This window comes from Polyodon spathula, chromosome 12, assembly GCF_017654505.1.
Source record: "Polyodon spathula isolate WHYD16114869_AA chromosome 12, ASM1765450v1, whole genome shotgun sequence".
Classification (NCBI taxonomy): Eukaryota; Metazoa; Chordata; class Actinopteri; order Acipenseriformes; family Polyodontidae; genus Polyodon; species Polyodon spathula.
Genome location: NC_054545.1, coordinates 22,809,396 through 22,831,355, shown reverse-complemented (window position 1 = coordinate 22,831,355; position 21,960 = coordinate 22,809,396). Strand labels below are relative to the sequence as shown.

General features: G+C 40.4%; 1 long non-coding RNA gene across 2 annotated transcripts in view; it reads right to left on the bottom strand.

Annotated features, from left to right (window-relative positions):
• LOC121324801 overlaps nt 1–21,960 on the bottom strand; it is a 47,884-nt gene that overhangs the window by 19,521 nt on the left and 6,403 nt on the right. Inside the window, exon 2 of one of the 2 annotated variants that reach the window (XR_005951282.1) lies at nt 13,913–14,019. The exons of the other annotated variant lie outside the window; for it this stretch is intronic. This is a non-coding gene — a long non-coding RNA (uncharacterized LOC121324801). The remainder of the gene's footprint in view (nt 1–13,912; nt 14,020–21,960) is intronic. 2 annotated transcript variants of the gene reach the window in all.

Sequence of the window (21,960 nt, the reverse complement as noted above, 5' to 3'; positions counted from 1 at the left end):
CTCGCATTTTAATTGGTCTATGTCTGTGTCAAGAAGACGGCTGTAGTGGTGACGTCAGACCAGAAACAGGAACCAGGAAATAAACAACAGAGAGGTGGAGTTGTGTGGAGCTGAGCGATTGGTTTTGCTCAGCATTTAATAATGAACAGACAGAAAATAAAAGGTTGTAAAGACAAACAAAACACAGGACACAGCACTTTCGCCAAACTAAATAGACAAACAAAACGGACTACACAGACAAACACGGTGAACTGATATTTGATCTATTACTTTGTGCTCGCATATTATTACATTTTACCTGCAAGTGAAGTGCTGTGCAATCCTCGTGCCTAAATACAAATATACATTTTAAACAACTCCCATTTATATCCATATAAATGGGTGTTGTTTAAAATATACATTTTAAACAACACCCATTTATATCCCTTGTACCAATGATTATACACCAACATTAACACACAACATGCAACATATAACACTGAACTACACACAGGGGCTGGCAACATTGCCATAGTCTGTCATCACACGAGTGGAAAAGCTTGCAGGCATTGTTAACATTGATCAAAGAAAGAGCAAGAGATCTGCTTTCCACAACCTTTCAATTAAAATATAATGTGGTATTTTGCTGTACTAATATAACAAACTATGGGTTATTACTTTGTATGAATTATCATGTTATGCACGAATGGAAGAATTTTTTTTCTGTAGTAGTGTACTTTTTTCTTTTAAACAGCATATATCATTGTTTGCACAATGTATTTTAATATCAAATATACGCTTTTGCAGTTTTGTTACAGGATACAGTAGTTTATCTCTAATATAATCACAGTTTTAAATATAGTCTGCCCCTGTTTTCATTTAGGTCCCAAATTCTGGGCCACTTTGGTTTTTAGATAACGTCCCAAATTCTGGGCTTCTCTGGTTTTCAGATAACGTTATTTCCACAACTTTTCAAGTAAAACATAACGTGGTATTTTCCTGTACTAATATAACAAACTATGGCTAAATTACTTTCTATGAATTATGATGTTATGCATGAATGTAAGAATTGTTTTTTTTTTTTTTTTTCCCCCAGTAGTGGTGTACTTTTTTCTTTCAAATAGCATTATGACAGGCTGGCAAGTGGATAGAGGCCTAGAGACAGACTGCAGTTCAAAAAATAATACTTTTATTAACAAGTAAACACAAAATAAAATGGCACAAGGGCCAAAACAAAGGTATTTATACACAAAAACACCAAGAAAAAAACTTACAAATAAAGGTTTCCAGGCTGGGCAATGCCTTTACTGGATCAGAAATTCAAAAAACACAAAAACAAAAAAACCCAGCAAGCACAAACACCAGCTTGCTTCTTCCTTTCCCTAATGGGCAGCTGAGGCCTCCTTTTATGTCAGGTGGCTGGGTGCTGATTGATCGTTAATTACTCCAATCAACCCCAGCCACCTGAACACGATAAACCCAGGCAAGTAAGGGAATTTAACTCCATCCCTGCCAATCTATAAAGGGCAGAGTTCAGCTCTGCCACAAGCATATAACAATAATCATTTGCGCAATGTATTTTAATATCAAATATATACACTATTGCAATTTTGATATAGGATACAGTAGTTTATCTCTAATGTAATCACAGTTTTAAATATAGACTGTCCCTGTTTTCATTTACATCCCAAATTCTGGGCAGCTTTGGTTTTTAGGTCATTTTTAATTCAGCCCAGTTTTTGGGACTCAGCTGACAGCTGAGTTTCTAAGTCATGCAACAAGGCTTACCATAAACTGGATCGTGAATTAATTTAAGAGTAACCTTTAGTACATGAATCAAAGTTAATGTATTTTTTACTCGCCCCAGAAAACATAATTTTTTTTATGAATAAAACTGAAATAAAATGTAAATGTTAAAAGAACGTATTTCTTATTACAACGAAGAAACTCCATTGCACTGAAATAGATACATGCAAATTAATTAAAGGCTAATATTAAAAAACATTTTTGAGAAGGAATATGGTATTCCAAAAAAAGGACATCTCATTTGCATGGCCATCAATATATTATAATGGCCATCAATATATTGTAGCATTTCGGGTTCTTTTTGGGACAGAAATGAGACTGCAACCATGAGTAGATGAAGGCTGTTTATTTTGACAATAATTAAATAATCACAAAATAAAATCATAAAGTGAGAAAAGGGGACTGGGAGTTGAAAGTGAAAATAAATGATTGTAGTAGTTTTTCTTTTACCCTACCCTTCCCAGTCTTTTCCCTGCACCCCTTATATCACCTCATCTCCCGCCCCATCTTTGGCGCCAAACCTGCACTCCCCACACACACATCAACACGCAACCCCTGCATGCACACACCACCATGCAACCCCTGCATGCGCACACCACCATGCAACCCCTGCATGCGCACACCACCATGCAACCCCTGCACGCGCACACCACCATGCAACCCCTGCACGCGCACACCACCATGCAACCCCTGCACGCGCACACCACCATGCAACCCCTGCACGCACACACCACCATGCAACTCCTGCACGTGCACACCACCATGCAACCACTGCACGCGCACACTACCATGCAACCCCTCATTCGTGTCTATAGCAGGATTGAAAAACACGTTTTCATGCATATTTCCCGAGTACGTAAAATCACCATTGAAAGGGATTTAGACTCAGGGAAGTACCCCAAACCACCTCCTAAAACGGCGCAGTGGTTCACACAAAAACTCAAGTGGTGACAAAACAATTAACTTAGCACCCTGCAAAATGTCTATGGGAAATCCCATTATAAAACGCCTGCCATCTGGTGGCGGGATGGGGTACGAACCCGTGGCCAGTGATATTCTTTAGTTGAGAGTCATGTGCACATGAAGAGAGTGCTCCCTAGTTCCTTGCCCCAGGGGTCATGGAGACCAAATCCCATTATGAAAACACCATAGGGGTAAGGGTCGGCAAATGGCAGTCATGGGTTGTACAAACTCGAAGGAACCCAATTTCTTTAGCTAAGACTGTTGTGCATCTAAAGAGAGTACTGCCAAGTTCATTCGCCAGGATTTGTGGACTTATTGGATACGAACGCGATTTCCTATTGCAAAATAGTATAAAAAAATGTCCATTGTATATAAGACCTGAAACATGCACATATTGTGGTGTATTTATGCAACGGAAGCACTGATTAAGTCCATTTGAAGTGTTTTGTGATCACAATCTTGAGGTTTTATCTTGAGGTAAACATTTTGAATGTCACACAATTATGCAGAGATGTGAAGTAAATGTTAACGTAAAAAAAAAAAAAAACCCATGTAGCCTACAGTGCACATTATTTTGTGCACCAAATACTTGTCTTTTTAATTCTGTGCATCCAAATACTTGTAATTAAGTGTTAAGAATTAAGGCTATTGTTTGTTATTCTGTCCTAAACCAGCAGTTTGCCATCCAATCTGTTGTGACATTTATTGCAACTGAGGTACCGTTCAGTTGAGCAAAAATTGTAAAGGGGTACTTGAGCTGAAGATTGAAAACCCCTGGCCTACAGTATAGACTATCAGGAATAGATAAGGAAAATGTTGACTAATACAATGCAATAAGATTTATTTGAAGTTGTTGAAGGGCACTGGTCTCTTAAACCCAGAAGCACTGATAAACCCCTACGCATGACTATATTGATGGGCATTACATAAGCAAATGAAATTACCTTTTTTTTTTTTTTTTTTTGGAATACAATGTTCCTTCTCAAAAGCATTTTAATATTAGCCTTTAATAAAGGAAAACAACTTCTTTAATTAATTTTCATATATTTATTTCAAGTTTCTTCATTGTAATAAGAAATACTTTTTAACATTTACATTGTATTTCTGTTTCTTCATAAAAAGAAAAAAAAAAGGTTTCTTTGAAGAGTAAAAAATACATCAACTTTGATTCATGTACTAAGGGTTACTCTCAAATGAATTCACGATCCAGTTTATGGTAAACTACGCATGCATAACTTAGAAACTCGGCTGTCAGGTAAGCAGCATATTCTAAAAACTGGTCTGAATTCGAAAATGCAGAATTTGGGACGTTATCTGAAAAGCAAAGTGGCCCAGAATTTGGGAAGTAAATGAAAACAGGAGCAGCCTATATTTAAAACTGTAATTACATTTGAGATAAACTAATGCATCATGTTACACAACTGCAATAGTGTATATATTTTATATTAAAATACATTGCACAAATTTTTATAGATATATGCTATTTGAAAGAAAAGTAGACTACACCACACAGAAAAAAAACAAAACATCTTACATGCATGCATAACATAATTCATATAAAGTAAGTAGTTTGTTATATTAGTACAGAAAAATACCACTTTATATTTTAATTGATCTCTCGCTCTCTTTCTCTCTCTGACCGCAATGTTAAAAATGCCTGCAAGCTTTTCTACTTGTGTACAACATATTTATGTGACAGACATGGACCAATCAAAACGTAAGACTGTTCTACTGTTCTGCTGTTCCATCGCAAAAACCAGGCCTGTGCTCGTGGCTTGTGCATTTCTGGAGTGTATGTGTGGTTGGCTGAAAGCTCCTGCAATCTTGTCCCCTCAACTGCAAGCCATATTTAACATCTAGGAGGCTTCCTGCCTTCACTGACTGAGAACCTTGAGAAGGCATAGACAATGCTGATTAACGCATTGATGACTCCTGTATATTTTGTGCACTTAGTCAGTGTTTTTAGATAATTGAATAAACTGTATCATTGTTTATGTGGCATTGTTCAATTTACTAAACCATAAACACAGTAGAATTTTGTTTTTGTTTTTAAATGAAGCAACTGCCATGTGCTTGTTTGTTGATTTCTTAAAAAAGAAAGTTATTTTGGATTTTCTTTTAAACCCCAATGCTTCTGTACCACAATTAATTTATAATAATAATAATAATAATAATAATAATAATAATAATAATAATAATAATAATAATAATAATAATAATAATAAATAACATAATATGGAATTTCTCTAAATATGTTCTGTAAATCAAGAGCCATAGAAAATGTATACAGTACCTCTCTACTATACTCAATGTAGTGGAGGAGTGCGCGTGAGGATGGGGGAGGAGTCAAGCATAAGGCAATGTCACAGAGACGGCCGAAGTGGGCGGCGTCAGAACCAGGAAATGAATACACAAAACAGGACGGATGAAATGAAATGATGATGGTGCTTGCTTGCGCCGGTTTATTGTAAAATAAAAGGGTTGAACAAACAAACAGAAACAGGACACGGCACGTGAAGCCAAAATAAATAGACAAACAAAACGGACTAACACTTACCACAAAACACGGTGAGCAGATTGACAAACAAACACGGTGAGTTAAATAAACAAGTATCGTTCTGGTCCCACCAGCATGCAATAGCAATTGAAATTCTAACTCTCCTACTCTCTCTCCTGTTCTCCACTCACCGAACACCCAACTCCGAGTGGGTGAAAACATGCTGTTTTTATGCAGCTGTACCAAGACTCGACTACTAATCAATCATTCAATTGGAGTCTCATTTCAAATGCACGTGAATTAATAAAGTGCAATTCCCCGTGCTCACATATTATTACTTTTTACTTGCACGTGAAGTGCTGTGCAATCCTCGTGCCTAAATACAAATATACATTTTAAACACTCGTGTTACACAGACCTGTTTATATCCCTTGTACCAATGACTATACACCTACATTAAACACACATAACAGAAAATATACACAGGGGCGGGCACTTCGTCACAGGCAGGACTGGTAAAAGACATGTAATATTGACTATTGCAGTAGGCTATCTCTGCAAAAGGCAGAGTTAATATTTTTAAAGATCATGATAACACTATGGGAATGTACCAAGGAGTTCAATACAGAGGACATACAATCCCCTATTTTTAGCTGAAGCCCCCTATTTGAAAAATATTTCCCCCCACGCAACATTTCACCCTATTTTTCCCCCAATGGCTTTGATTTCCCCCTACAAATGGAGGGTTCCCCCAAAATCTGGCAACCATGCTGCTAGCTTCAGCTACAATTAACAGTGAACTTCGGACTATGGGTCAAACCAGTGTTCATGTTTAACTCATTTATTTATTTATTTTTATCAATGACAGACTTCTCTGCCTCTTCTGAATGACTTTACATTTTAAATCTTTTAAAGGCAAAACCACAACAAAATAATAGTGTGTATACACTGAGCAAAAAAGAGGAGCAAAATATATACCAGTAATTTGCTTCCCCTGTGCCCTATGGGTTACGATCTCAATCAAGTTAGTTTTCCACAAGAAAAATATTTATATAACCCTGTCCCCTCCCTCCAGTTTTTTTTTTGTGCATTTCGACAGGAATCACAGGAATAGACCTGGGTGAGACCATTTTGACTTTTTCACCCATTCGTACTGTACATGCTAGCATTGCATGTTAATTGCCCTCTTGACCCTCTTAGCATACCGTAATTAATTCTCGTAATTCATTCCCAGCAGCACTATTTTAATATACTCGAGTGCAGAGACACAATAAGAGCAGTCATCGTTTTAGTAGAAAGTTAGTCACGGAACTGTGCTATGGAGCAAAGCACTACATGTGAAGGACTTATGAATGGGAAGTTTTGTAGTTTTTTTTTTTACTTTGACAGTTCATTGCATAGAAAGACTATTACGTCTATCTGTTACTTCCAGAATCACAGAATGTATCTAGTCTTCTATAAAACCTGTGTGCTGTAAACACGCCTTACTTTCTCAAAATACACTGTCGAGCAACAGCTTCAGGCAGCAACAACAGAACAACAAATGAAACTGTCGGTTTCGACAGAGTACTTTTTGTTTCTTAAATTCAGGATCTCTGCAAGCCTGTGAATCAAGCTGCATGATGTCAGTGTGATACAGAGTCCCACTGAAAGCAGCCAAGTATGTATTTCAGTTAGATGTTGACATTCAGTCTATGTTCACATTGGGAGTGATGTTCCTGTATAAAGTGAGTTTGTAATAACAAGGATTCCTGTGCATGTCTGTGCTGCTCCCTCATATGATTATTTCTGTATTATTTCTGTGAATGTTGTAATACTTATTGGGCTACTCTCAGTGGACACCCTTTATAAAAAAATGCTGTTGCAAAGTGGATAGCTACCAACTGTTCATTTTATATCAATTACCAAATTTATTTTAAAATATTATTTTTTTTTAAACGGCAATGAAAAACAGTTTGAGTATAACTGAGACCCTTTTAAAGGAACCTGATAAGAAAATATCCAGTTTAATTTGAAATGCAGTAGGGTGAGTAATAATCTGACTCCATTGTGATTTAGCAGTTGGTTCAAACAATTTAAGTTTTTTAAATTTCAGTTTTTCTGTATAATTGTGTATAAATAAATTTAAAACCATAAAGAGGGGCCAACAATAAGAATCCAGAAATAAGAAAGCAGGGTTTTTATGATGGGCTGTTTTTTGGATTATGAAAATAATAATATTAATAATAGGGGTCAAGGCTGGTAGGTGACGCAATCAAATATAAAGACATAAGCCTGATACCAGCTCCCGCAGGCAGGGGTTTGTCACAGGCAGAGATGGGAACCGGGGACCTCCTGCTCTGAAGCATAGCGCCGATACCGCTGTACAAAAGAGAGCCGACTCCCTGGCAGGAGCAGAAAACGGGTTTATGTCTTCATGTTTAGATTGTGTCACCTACAATAATATCAACAAAAAAAAAAAAAGTTGAATGAGATGCAGTAATTGTATCAATTAAATATGCGATTAAAACCAAGATTAACTGAGATTCCGGACTTAGGATAGAGGAGCGGGCGAGGCCCACTCTAGTAGCAGACCAGCGAAGCTGGACATGGAAGCTAGGATAGAAGGTGGTCACTGACATGATTGTTATCATGATACAGCCCTAGTTCTGTTATTAGGCACATTGGACTTGGAGACTCTTCTTTGGTTTGTGCTATTCACAAAAACAAAATCATTATTCAGACAGTGTTGTCACTGTCCCTGTGGAACTGAGTGCCAGAAATACATTTCATGGATTCCATTTTTGCCCCTGATGTCCTCCAAACCCAATTGTTAATTACACATTTTAATAAAAATGAGTTTGAAATTGAACAGAAATGCAATTGTTTTTTTTTTTTTTTTTTTTAACTGCTGAAATAGATCTCCCTCACTTCTCAATGCAGGTTCACACCTAGGATTGCATTAGTCCCACAAACAGCATACTTCACATACTTCTGTTAATTCATGTTTCTTTCTCATACTACACAACTGCATGCCTCTTCAATTTCCAAATAATTTTTTATAACAAAAAATAAACCCCAAAACTAATTGTAATTCACCATTGCATACCTGTTCATGATCACTCCTTTTTTAATGTTTTATACCAATAAATGCATGAATATTATGATAATCACAAAACATGTACGGGGATGCTGCATTGCTTAGCTGCACTTCAAGTTAACTGAGCCATACTGAGTAAAAAATAAAAATCATACACTTTATAAAAATCAGTCTTCATGTTACTAACAGGCACGTTTACAGCTCTAAAGCACCCCTGCTCTGATTTACCACCTGCTGTTCTCATTTAGGAGTTCATGGGCCCTTTCTCAGGTACCTCAGTTAATAACTAAATGACATACTGATTCGCTCTACACGGCTCAACTGTAATTCAGTACTGTAAGAAATAATGAAATTACTCTGCATTCTACTTCCCAGTTTACTTTCAGTTAAAAAAAAGCTGTAGTTGTTTTCACTACCTCTTTGATGAATCAAGTTCTTGTGGAAAAAATATCATGATAAATATTATTTTGTTGTCCAGGTAAAGGGCTGTCTCTACAAGAGAACATCCTAAAACCCTGGCAAGACCAATGTTCTATACTGTATATAAACAGTGTCTACCTGGTTATCTCATTATCATGTTACCAAAATAGTGTGAGATTGTATCTCAGAAAGCCAGACAGTACTCTGCTCCAGTTTCCTGGTTTATTGTAAATACATGAATCATCATTTAAAACAAAGGTGCTGTGTGAATGTCATGCTTCTGAGAGCTTCACTGCCTCAATTCTTAGGAGATATGAAATAATATAGGATTAGAATGGAACAGCATAATAAGATAGTAATCTACAATATTGTCACCTGGCTGTCTGAGTGTACTGAACATGGACATAACATCTCTGGTGTTTCCTTCTATATTAGGCTCAGAGTTTTTTGAACCACCATCGTGTGTTTATTTAAGTATGTGATAAGACTCGAGAAGGGGTGACTGAAGATGTCCTAAAATGGACACCCTACCTGTAATTCACCTCAGACATGAGCAGAAGAAGAGTCAGCCTTGCCTTTGGGCAGATTTTATTTTACACATGCGCATTGTGCCAGAGGATATAGGATTCTGAGAGGATATAGATTAGAATTGATTACAACACCGGCAAAAAAACTAACATTTAAACAAGCATACTATGTTAGCCAATTATTTTAGAATCACACAGCAACTATTTCACAACAATTACACACACACACACACACCACCATACACCATAAAAAAATATATGTTGATACATATATATATATATATATATATATATTAATATACACCACAGTATGGTGTACATATGTTTTGTAATATTGGCGTGACAGGATTATAAATTTTTATCGGGTTAACGATTGTACAGTGATATGGTCCCACATGTTCATTGCTGGTATATGGATCTCTATTCCACAGGGATGCTGGCCATATAGTGGATATATACTCCGAATAGCTTGTTCCTCTCATCCCACAGATGCTCAATTGGATTGAGATCTGGTGACTGGGCAGGCCACTGCAGTAAGCTGAATTCACTGTCATGTTCGTGGAACCATTCCTGGACAATCCTAGTCTTGTGGCATGGGGCATTATCCTGCTGAAAAAATCATCCATTAGCAGATGGATACACTGCTGCCATGAAGGGATGCACCTGATTGGCAGATGTTCAGATATCCTGTGGCATTCAAAATTTGCACACTTTTATCAAGGGGCCCAATGTGTGCCATGAAAACACACCCCACACCATCACACCACCACCAGCCTGCAATGTTGAGCGGCATGATGGATGCCTTTTGCCCATACCCTAGTCCTCCCATCAGCGAAACAGCAGGAACCTCAACCAGGCAATTTTGTCGGGCCATGAACCGCAGTTTCTTGTCTGAAAGCATTTGTTAGGTCGTCGGGGCCATGCTGGCCCATTCTTGACTGGACAATGTAGCCTTCCTCTGCACAATTCGTGTCAGCCTTGTCTCAAGTTGGCTGGTAGATACACACAGGAAACTGGATCTCCCAGCAGCTCTTGACACACTCAAACTGGCGCGCCTGGCACCTACTACCATACCCCGTTCCACTTAAATCTCATCCCACAGATGCTTTCAAAAATGGATTGAGATCTGGTTACTGGGCAATTAACAAAATGCAAAGCTGAACAGAAGAAAAATCTACATCAAATCATATTCGTGGAACCATTTGCCTGGATCAATCTTCTAGCACTTGCACAAAGTCAGGGATGGTAGGCATTAGTCTGCTGTAATTAAACAATTATACCAAAACAGGTGCTAATGATCATCAATTCAATATGTAGGTTGAAACACAATCATTAACTGAAACAGAAACAGCTGTGTAGGAGGAATAAAACTGGGTGAGGAACCCAAACTCAGCTAACAAGGTGAGGTTGCTGAAGACAGTTTACTGTCAAATTAGACATGTTAATTGTTTATATTTATCAAGTGAACAGAAGAAAAATACACACTTGGCAAGACTGAGCACAGCAACAATAGTTATACTGCATCAGCAAGGTCTCTCCCAGGCAGAAATTTCAAGGCAGACAGGGGTTTCCAGATGTGCTGTCCAAGCTCTTTTGAAGAAGCACAAAGAAACGGGCAACATTGAGGACCGTAGACTGGTCGGCCAAGGAAACTTACTGCAGCAGATGAAAGACACATCATGCTTACTTCCCTTCGCAATCGGAAGATGTCCAGCAGTGTCATCAGCTCAGAATTGGCAGAAAACAGTGGGACCCTGGTACACCCATCTACTGTCCGGAGAAGTCTGGTCAGAAGTGGCCTTCATGGAAAAAAGCCATACCTCCAACGTGGAAACAAGGCCAAGCGACTCAACTATGCACAAAAACACAGGAACTGGGGTGCAGAAAAAAGGCAGTAGGTGCTCTGGACTGATGAGTCAAAATTTGAAATATTTGGCTGTAGCAGAAGGCAGTTTGTTCGCCGAAGGGCTGGAGAGCGGTACACAAATGAGTGTCTGCAGGCAACAGTGAAGCATGGTGGAGGTTCTTTGCAAGTTTGGGGCTGCATTTCTGCAAATGGAGTTGGGGATTTGGTCAGAATTAATGGTCTCCTTACTGCTGAGAAGTACAGGCAGATACTTATCCATCATGCAATACCATCAGGGAGACATCTGATTGGCCCCAAATTTATTCTGCAGCATGACAACGACCCCAAACATACAGCGAAAGTCATTAAGAACTATCTTCAGCGTAAAGAAGAACAAGGAGTCCTGGAAGTGATGGTATGGCCCCCACAGAGCCCTGATCTCAACATCATCGAGTCTGTCTGGGATTACATGAAGAGAGAGAAGCAACTGAGGCTGCCTAAATCCACAGAAGAACTGTGGTTAGTTCTCCAAGATGTTTGGGCCAACCTGCCTGCCGAGTTCCTTCAAAAACTGTGTGCAAGTGTACCTAGAAGAATTGATGCCGTTTTGAAGGCAAAGGGTGGTCACACCAAATATTGATTTGATGTAGATTTTTCTTCTGTTCACTCACTTTGCAAACTATTAACATGTCTATTTTTGAAAGCATTCTTATTTTACAGCATTTTTTCACACCTGCCTAAAACTTTTGCACAGTACTGTATATATATATTTGTTATATATATATATATATATATATATATATATATATCACAAATTATATATATATGTTACATATATATATTGTTATATATATATAAATGTAATATATATATATATATATATTATATAAAATAATATGTTCATTGCAAAAAATAACTGTGTCAATTGAGCAGTTATGGTTAACTCATGCAGTCGTCATGTCTACCAACCGTTGTCTTTTAGGAACCAGACGCACAAGCAACTGAGACTGCCATCATCAGGTATGACACAGAACATGCAACTCTTTCCAGATGATGCAATAGACATCCATCATCATGGTCCACCGGTGTAGTAACCAAGGATCGACATGTACACTTCAACACAGAAACACCCACTTCAGGCAGCAGAACTGTATCAACTTCACAAAAATATAACTATCATTCCTTTGAACTCATCACATCATTCCTTTGAACTCATTTCTCCTCTGTGTTGAAAGCTGCAGTCAGTATCCCACGTTCACGTTCAATTTGAATATAAAAGGTTTTAAAAATGGAATTGTTTGGTGTTAAATTACCACCTAATTCCAGTGCCTTGTTTCACAATCAAAAAAGCTGCAGCACGTTCCTATCACAGCAGCCTGCTTCCTGCTCCTCTTCACACTCCTATCACAGCAGCCTGCCTCATGCTCCTCTTCACACTCCTATCACAGCAGCCTGCCTCCTGCTCCTCTTCGCACTCCTATCACAGCAGCCTGCTTCCTGCTCCTCTTCACACTCCTATCACAGCAGCCTGCTTCCTGCTCCTCTTCACACTCCTATCACAGCAGCCTGCTTCCTGCTCCTCTTCACACTCCTATCACAGCAGCCTGCCTCCTGCTCCTCTTCACACTCCTATCACAGCAGCCTGCTTCCTGCTCCTCTTCACACTCCTATCACAGCAGCCTGCCTCCTGCTCCTCTTCACACTCCTATCACAGCAGCCTGCCTCCTGCTCCTCTTCACACTCCTATCACAGCAGCCTGCTTCCTGCTCCTCTTCACACTCCTATCACAGCAGCCTGCCTCCTGCTCCTCTTCACACTCCTATCACAGCAGCCTGCCTCCTGCTCCTCTTCACACTTCTATCACAGCAGCCTTCTTCCTGCTCCTCTTCACACTCCTATCACAGCAGCCTGCCTCCTGCTCCTCTTCACACTCCTATCACAGCAGCCTGCCTCCTGCTCCTCTTCACACTCCTATCACAGCAGCCTGCTTCCTGCTCCTCTTCACACTCCTATCACAGCAGCCTGCCTCCTGCTCTTCTTCACACTCCTATCACAGCAGCCTGCCTCCTGCTCCTCTTCACACTTCTATCACAGCAGCCTTCTTCCTGCTCCTCTTCACACTCCTATCACAGCAGCCTGCCTCCTGCTCCTCTTCACACTCCTATCACAGCAGCCTACTGTTAATCTGTTAATCTGTGAGAGCTGGGGTGAATTTGTGGGCTGTGGTGAGGCTGGCAGGGGTACAGTACAGGTAGCTCTTTCCCTATCTTGGGCAGGCTGTAGTTTGCACTGCTCCTCCTCACCCCCTCTTCTGCTTAGCAGAGGAGCTGGTGTACTGTAACTGGGTTTTTTTCAGTTATTAATAGCTGCCTGCCTGCCCGTGTTCAATTACACTTTACAAACCATTTTTAAATATAAACCCAGCCAGCTCCCAAAGGGCAGTGCAGAGATGTTTCTGAACCAAAATGCTGGGTCTGTGGGGAGTCATTGTGAAAAGTGTGCCCAGGTCTGTGGGGAGTCATTGTGAAAAGCGTGCCCAGGTCTGTGGGGACTCATTATGAGTACTGTGCCCAGATCTGATGACAAAACAAGAGAGCTGCCCTGGGGGAATTTCATTACCGCTCTATCAGAAGAACATAAGAACATTGATGAACAAGAGAAGGCCATTTAGCTCATCCGGGCTCATCCGGTACCTAGTAGCTGATTAAGCTGAGAACTTTGTCACATTGGGGCTTAAAGGATCCCAGTGCTTCTGCCTCAACAGCATGGCTAGGTAACCCATTCCATACCCTCACCACTCTTTGTCTCCTGCCTGCAGTCCTCAGTCTGTCTCCACTTTGTTTCCAGCTGTGTCTCTGGTCTTGGTCATAGAGATGGCTGATTTCTAAAAAGCTGTTTCACACTTCAAAACAAAAACAGCAAACCTGATCAGAACAGATCAAACACCCACAAAATACTTGACAGGTAATTTTTTTAATAAATCTTTATTTTATTTTAAAGAAAAAGATACAATACAATAATTAGCATTGAAGGTATTCAAGCACATCTTACTATCAACACATTAGAAACTAACTTTGTATCACTTTTCAATCAAATATTTGAAAAGTAAAAAAAAAAAACTGTCAAACCCTAAGTGCAGCAGGACAATGCACTGCATTCACAAATCATATTATTATTTTTAAATTAAATAAAATACAAAATTCATTATTTGTACACTCGGTTAATATGGACGAGTCCTCTGCATTCCCTAGCTCTTTATTCACATATTCATATAAGTATCAGAAACAAAATTCTAGAACTTGAAGCTACTGCACTAACAGGTAACTATGATGTGATAGGTGTTACAGAAACGTGGTTGTCTGAGAGTGATGGGGACGAATATAATATTTGTGGGTATACACTGTATAGGAAAGACAGGCAGGACAGAAGAGGAGGAGGGGTAGCGCTATACATAAGAAACAGTCTTGAAGCCCAGGTGTTAAACCTGGACAAAGAAAATAAAACCGAATCAATATGGGTCAGAATAACGGACAAAAATTCAAAAGGCATAATAATAGGAGCATACTATAGACCGCCAGATTCAGATGGTGAGCAAAATAATCTGTTATACAATGACATTAGAAATGCGTGTAGCAAAGGAGAAGCCATACTAATGGGGGATTTCAACTTCCCCCAAATAAAATGGGAAAACCCAGTGGGTAGCGCGAAGGATGAAATAGAAATGGTGGAAATGACAAATGACTGCTTCCTAAAACAATTTGTCAAGGCACCCACTAGAGGGGAGGCATGCCTTGATTTAGTCTTTTCAAATAACGAAGATAGAATAACTAAAACAGAGGTCAGAGAACCACTGGCAAACTCAGACCACAACATGGTCTCATTTGAAGTGTTTTATAAATCCCCAAAAGTAATGACTAAAGCTAAGGTTTACAATTTTAGAAAAGCAAACTAGGAAGGTATGAAACAGAGACTAACAGAAGTAGATTGGAGTAAAATAGAGAAAACACCCACAGAAGAAGGATGGTTGTTCTTCAAAAATGTAGTACTAGAGGCGCAAAACAATTATATCCCTAAAGTAGACAAATCAAAATGTAAAACTAAATTGCCAAAATAGTTTAATAGATCAATTAAAAAAAATATTCAGCGAAAAAAGGCACTTTACAGAGCATTAAAAAAGGACCAAAAAGAAAGTACGCAGAAAGAGTACACAGAACTGCAAACGCAAGTCAAAAAGGAAGTTAGAAAGGCCAAGAGAGAAATAGAAATGAACATTGCTAAGGGAGCTAAAACCAATTCCAAAATGTTTTTCCAATATTACAACAGCAAGCGAACATTCAAAGAGGAGATTAAATGTTTAAGAGATACAAATGGCAAAATTGTAGATGAAGAAAAAAAAATAGCAAATATATTAAATGATTACTTTTCACAAGTTTTTACAAAGGAAGATACTGACAACATGCCCCACATGTCATCCAGTTCCTATCCAGTTTTAAATAACTTTAGCATAACTGAGGCAGAAGTGTTAAAGGGACTAGGAGCTCTTAAAATAAACAAATCCCCTGGGCCGGATGAGATCCTCCCAATAGTACTCAAAGAAATGAAAGAAGTAATTTACAAACCGCTAACCAAGATCATGCAGCAGTCTCTTGACACAGGGGTGGTACCGACAGACTGGAAAATTGCAAACGTAATACTGATCCACAAAAAGGGAAACAAAACTGAACCAGGTAACTACAGACCAGTAAGCCTGACTTCTATTATATGCAAACTTATGGAAACTATAATAAGATCCAAAATGGAAAATTACCTATATGGTAACAGGGTCCTGGGAGACAGTCAACATGGTTTTAGGAAAGGGAGATCGTGCCTAACTAACTTGCTTGATTTTTTTGAGGATGCAACATCGATAATGGATAATTGCAAAGCATATGACATGGTTTATTTAGATTTCCAGAAAGCTTTTGACAAAGTCCCGCACAAAAGATTAATTCTCAAACTGAACGCAGTTGGGATTCAAGGAAACACATGTACATGGATTAGGGAGTGGTTAACATGTAGAAAACAGAAAGTACTGATTAGAGGAAAAACCTCAGAATGGAGTGTGGTAACCAGCGGTGTACCACAGGGATCAGTATTAGGTCCTCTGCTATTCCTAATCTACATTAATGATTTAGATTCTGGTATAGTAAGCAAACTTGTTAAATTTGCAGACGACACAAAAGTAGGAGGAGTGGCAAACACTGTTGCAGCAGCAAAGGTCATTCAAAATGATCTAGACAAAATTCAGAACTAGGCAGACACATGGCAAATGACATTTAATAGAGAAAAGTGTAAAGTACTGCATGCAGGAAATAAAAATGTACATTATAAATATCATATGGGAGATATTGAAATTGGAGAAGGAATCTATGAAAAAGACCTAGGAGTTTTTGTTGACTCAGAAATGTCTTCATCTAGGCAATGTGGGGAAGCTATAAAAAAGGCTAACAAGATGCTTCGGATACATTGTGAAAAGTGTTGAATTTAAATCATTGAAGTAATGTTAAAACTGTACAATGCACTAGTAAGACCTCATCTTGAATATTGTGTGCAGTTCTGGTCACCTCGCTATAAAAAAGATATTGCTGCTCTAGAAAGAGTGCAAAGAAGAACAACCAGAATTATTCCGTGCTTAAAAGGCATGTCATATGCAGACAGGCTAAAAGAATTGAATCTGTTCAGTCTTGAACAAAGAAGACTACGTGGCGACCTAATTCAAGCATTCAAAATTCTAAAAGGTATTGACAGTGTCGACCCAAGGGACTTTTTCAGCCTGAAAAAAGAAACAAGGACCAGGGGTCACAAATGGAGTTTAGAAAAAGGGGCATTCAGAACAAAAAAGAGGAGACACTTTTTTACACAGAGAATTGTGAGGGTCTGGAATCAACTCCCCAGTAATGTTGTTGAAGCTGACACCCTGGGATCCTTCAAGAAGCTGCTTGATGAGATTTTGGGATCAATAAGCTACTAACAACGAAACGAGCAAGATGGGCCAGATGGCCTCCTCTCGTTTGTAAACTTTCTTATGTTCTTATGTTCTTATGTCCTTATGTTCCTGTGGTACTGGCACCGGCCCATACACTGCCATGCCTGTGCATTTTTTGTACACTACTGTACTGGCACCGGGCAGTGCGCTCCTGTGCACCCCCCTGCCTGTGTTACCAGCACCAGCCCGTGCACTCCAGTGCCTGTGTATTTTTTGTGCACTCCCATGCCATTACACAATGCCAGCATTCCATGATTTCATTACCTGTGGGCAGTGGATGCCACGGGTGGATTCGCATGAATGCTGCGTCTCCTGACTGGGCCCTGACCATGCTACGTCAGCTTTAGCTGACAGAGACTATTGCGCTATCTGCGCAAAATTCCAGAATTCACTTGTATGGTACTGTTGGAATGTCAATACACGTATCTCTGTAGTTTTGATGTGTTGGTTTTAACGCTAAGTGCATAAAAAACAACTTTGAAATGGGTGCTGCTGTTCAAAGTCTAACTACCCGGATGTATCCGTGATGTCACACCAGGATAAGCTAGCAGATCAGCCCACTGCTTTCATGCATTACTGCTGATTAAAGCTGTGTCAGACACACATGGACACATTTTGTCGGGATTGTGTCCTCACACAAAATGGCCGAACACTGAACACAAAATGTCTGACAGTCACAAAATGGTCGACGGGGAAAACTACCTGGAGACAGGTGTCTTGGGAGGAATGTTATAAGGTGCTAATGGGTTGTTAACGGGGCGTTAATAGGCCAATCAAACCTCAGCCATCTGTATTTAAAGGACAGCTAAAACTTCATTAAGGGAGTGTGTGTTTGGAGGTGAGACAGCTTTGTTGGATTGGTTTAAGAGAGAAGGCGAACAAAGGAAATACTGAATACCTGTGCATGACTTGGATTGTTTGGACTACTCTACCAGTGGTGAGACCCTGTTTGTATGATAACCTGCTTTGTGTACTGAACTTTGCAACCCAATTCAACAACTCATCTGCCTGGGACCAGGGAGATAACAAACCAACAGGCACAGTCCTAATTAACTGTGATAACATTGTGTGTTGCTTCTGTTCTCGGACTGAAGTGTGCTTAAATTAGACTTTATAGACCAATAATTTGTCATATATATTTTCACTGTTATATTGTAATCTACATTAAATATCCACTTTAAATTGTATTAATTGTATGTGTTATATGTATATGCAATAAAAATGCAGTACAATAAATATAATTTCATTAAATAAGTTAAACTGTGTGCATCATTTATTTTATTGTTTATTTTCTTTTTATCCATCCATGTTTGCATTGTATAATTAATGCTACTGATAAAGAACTAACTTTTTCTGTACTTAATTAAAAGCTAAAAGTGCCGTATCCAGCACAAAAAAATATAGTTTATATCCACATAGAAAGTGGGGTGCAATGTAATGTAGACACACTGCGAGTACAGAAAATAAAGTTACTTAAGATTTATGTTACTGGAATAGCAACACCACTTTTTATGTCAGGTGTCTAGTTAAAATAGCCATTTTGGGCACTCCTGTGCCTGTGCATTTTTTGTTCACTGCTGTACCGGCACCGGGCAGTACGGTCTCGTGCCAGTGCACAATGCCAGCGTTCCATGATTGCATTACCTGTGGGCACAGGATGCCATGGATGGATTCACATGAATGCTGCGTCTCCTTTATGGGCCCTGACTATCTGCGCTATCTGTGCAAAATTCCAGAAGCGGGTGTTGAAGGCCAGAGCAAATAGGGCAATGGGACTTGTGTCTCCCTTTAGTAAGGGTTGTCACTCAGAGTCCATTCTCCCCTCGGGGGTCTCGGCCCTCTCCCCAGTCCGTTTGCAACTCTCTATGTTGCCCTTACCTGAACGTTGATCTTGCTCTCCTACTTGCAGAGTTCAGACGGAGACGTTCACTAGCCCCCAAATGACAAGGCTCCCCTGATAGGGACTGTCGGACTGATTCTGGAATCTCGGCCCTCATGGACCAGATTGGCAAGTTTATGCAGGTGATAATGGGGCAGCAGCAGCTCATGCTGTGCAGATTACCAGTCGCTGCCCCTGCTGTGCCGGCCACAGCTCCTGAAGCTACTATGGCCCTTAGGAGACCGGTCCCTCCATCGGTTCTGGTCATGGACCCAGCTACTTAGGAGGAGCTGCACTAAAACGAGGACGTCCTCTCCCTGAAGGCTTCTGGGGACAGGGAGGACTTCACTCAGCCCTCAGAGTTTCGCTCTTGCAATTCGCTGAACAAACTGGAATGGGAGCCTATGATGCAAGGACCTTGCTTCGAGGCTCTGATAGAGAGAGCTGAGTGTCGTCTAGGGGTGGAATGGCCACAAGACAAGGAGCCCCAGAGCTCCTGGTTCCCTTCAGCCAAGCTCACTTGGCACAGGGCCTTGACTCCCTTCCCCGAATTTGTTTGGGAAGTTCAGTCTACATGGAGGAACCCTGCTTCAGCACCAGGCTTGGTGGCTGAAGCCAGGAATCTTGCTACGCTCCAAGAAGAAGGAGAAGCTTCTTTCCAAGCATACCATTTCCGAAATAGACCCTCCCTCTAGCAGGGAGGGTTTCTATTAAAAATACTTCCTAGAATCCAAGAAGGACGGTGGGTTCCGTCCTATCTTGGACCTGAGACTTCTGAACAAGCACCTTCGGGTGTTAAGTTTCAAGATGCTCACGCACCGGCAAATCATTCAGGCAATTCGACAGGGTGACTGGTTCACCACTGTGGACCTGAAGGATGCGTATTTTCACATCCCTATCAGGCCAGAGCACTAGAAGTATCTCCGTTTCGCATTCCAGGTCAGGTTTTACAAGTACTGCGTACTTCACTTTGGCCTGTCCCTTGCTCCCCGCACTTGCTCCACGCGCACGGACACTATTCTGGAGCCCTTGCGGGTTCAGGGCGTTTGACTGAAGAACTACCTAGACAACTGGCTCGTCTGTGCTCAGTCACTGGAGCAAGCGTTGGAGCATACAGCATTGGTCATGGACCACCTTCATGGGCTCAGTCTTAGGTTAAACCTGCAGAAGTGCCGTTTCACGCCGTCCCAACACTCGGATTTCCCAGACCTCCATCTGGACTCCGTGAAGGCGTCACTGACAACTCAGAGAGTTGCCGCAATAAAGTCTTGCATCTCCCTTTTCAGGTTGAGAGAGAGAGTGAGCATGGTGCTGTGTCAGCGCATACTTTGGTTGATGGCTGCCGCCTCGCAGGCCCTTCCCTTGGGCCTACTCCATCAAAGGCCTTTTCAGGCCTGGTTCAACTTGTTTACGCTCCACCTGCAGCAAGACAGACATCGCAGGCTGATGGTATCTCAGTCCTGTTGGAGAACTCTGCACTGGTGGAGGAACCCCTCCAACCTTTGCCAAGGGATGATGATGGGTCCCATCTTCCGGAGGGAAGTAATCACCACAGATGCCTCCAACCATAGTTGGGGAACAGTCTGGAACGGTATGGGCACCCGTGAAGTGTGGACAGGGCCATGGGCCTCAGCCCACATCAATGTCCTGGAACTCAGAGCGTTGTGAAAACGTAATCGCCCCCTTAGACTCTGTGACCAGGATGGCTTGCAGTGGTGATGTCAGACCAGAAACAGACTCAGGAAGTAGTGAGTGAAACTGAGGCACAGGGAAGATCAGTGTTTTATTAAATAATAATAATAGAAAACTAAAGACTTAAACAAATAAAACACACAAACAAAACAAAGGGCGCAATGTCCAAATAAATAAACAAATAATAAACAAAACCGCAGTGAACAAAACAAACAAGTATCCTTCTGGGTTTTAGCCAGCATGTATAGCAATTGTTTTTAGTTTAGTTTTAAAACCTCTCGCACAGACTTACACTTCTCCTCACTCTTACACTCCACCTTGAGTGCAGACAGCTGCCGGCTTTTATATTCTGGCCAAGGGGTTAACTAGCTATTAATTAAATTACCTTATTACCCCTCGGCCACAGTCTGCGCAAGATTAAATAAGGATGCGTCACTGTCAGCTAGTTAAATGATCAGTAGCTGATCAGTCACGCATCCTCACGAGGTTTTCAAAAATAAAAACAATAACCTGGCGGACGGTATCTCGCTCGTCCGGCCAAAAAAATACATAATAATAATAAATAATAATATCTGACAGCTTTCGCTGTCGCGTTAATACATAAATAAAAACAATAATAAACCAAGGGGCGGGACACTCCACAGACTCAATAACTTGTTATGCCACCTTTAGCAGCAATAATTGCAACCAAACGCTTCCTGTAGTTATTGATCAGTCTCTCACAGCAAGAGTATTCATGGAAGAATTTTGGCCCACTCCTTCATGCAGAACTGCTTCAACTGAATGACATTTGTGGGTTTTCAAGCATAAAATGTTTGTTTCAGGTCCTGCCACAACATCTCAATGGGGTTTAGGTCTGGACTTTGAATAGGCCTTTCCAAAACTTTAAATTTCTTGTTCTTCAACCATTCTGATGTAGACTTGCTTGTGTGTTTCGGATCATTGCCTTGCTATATGACCCAGCTGCACTTCAGCTTCAGCTCACAGACGGATGGCCTGACATTCTCCTGTAGAATTCTCTGATAAAGAGCAGAATTCATGGTTCCTTCAATGATGGCAAGTCGTCCAGGTCCAGCAAAGCATCCCCAAATCATGACACTACCACCAACATGCTTGACCATTGGTATGAGATTCTTACTGTGGAATACAGTGTTTGGTTTTTCCCAAACATAATGGGGCCCATGTTGGCCAAAAAGTTCCACTTCGACTCATCTGTCCATAGAATATTGTTCCAGAATTCTTGAGGA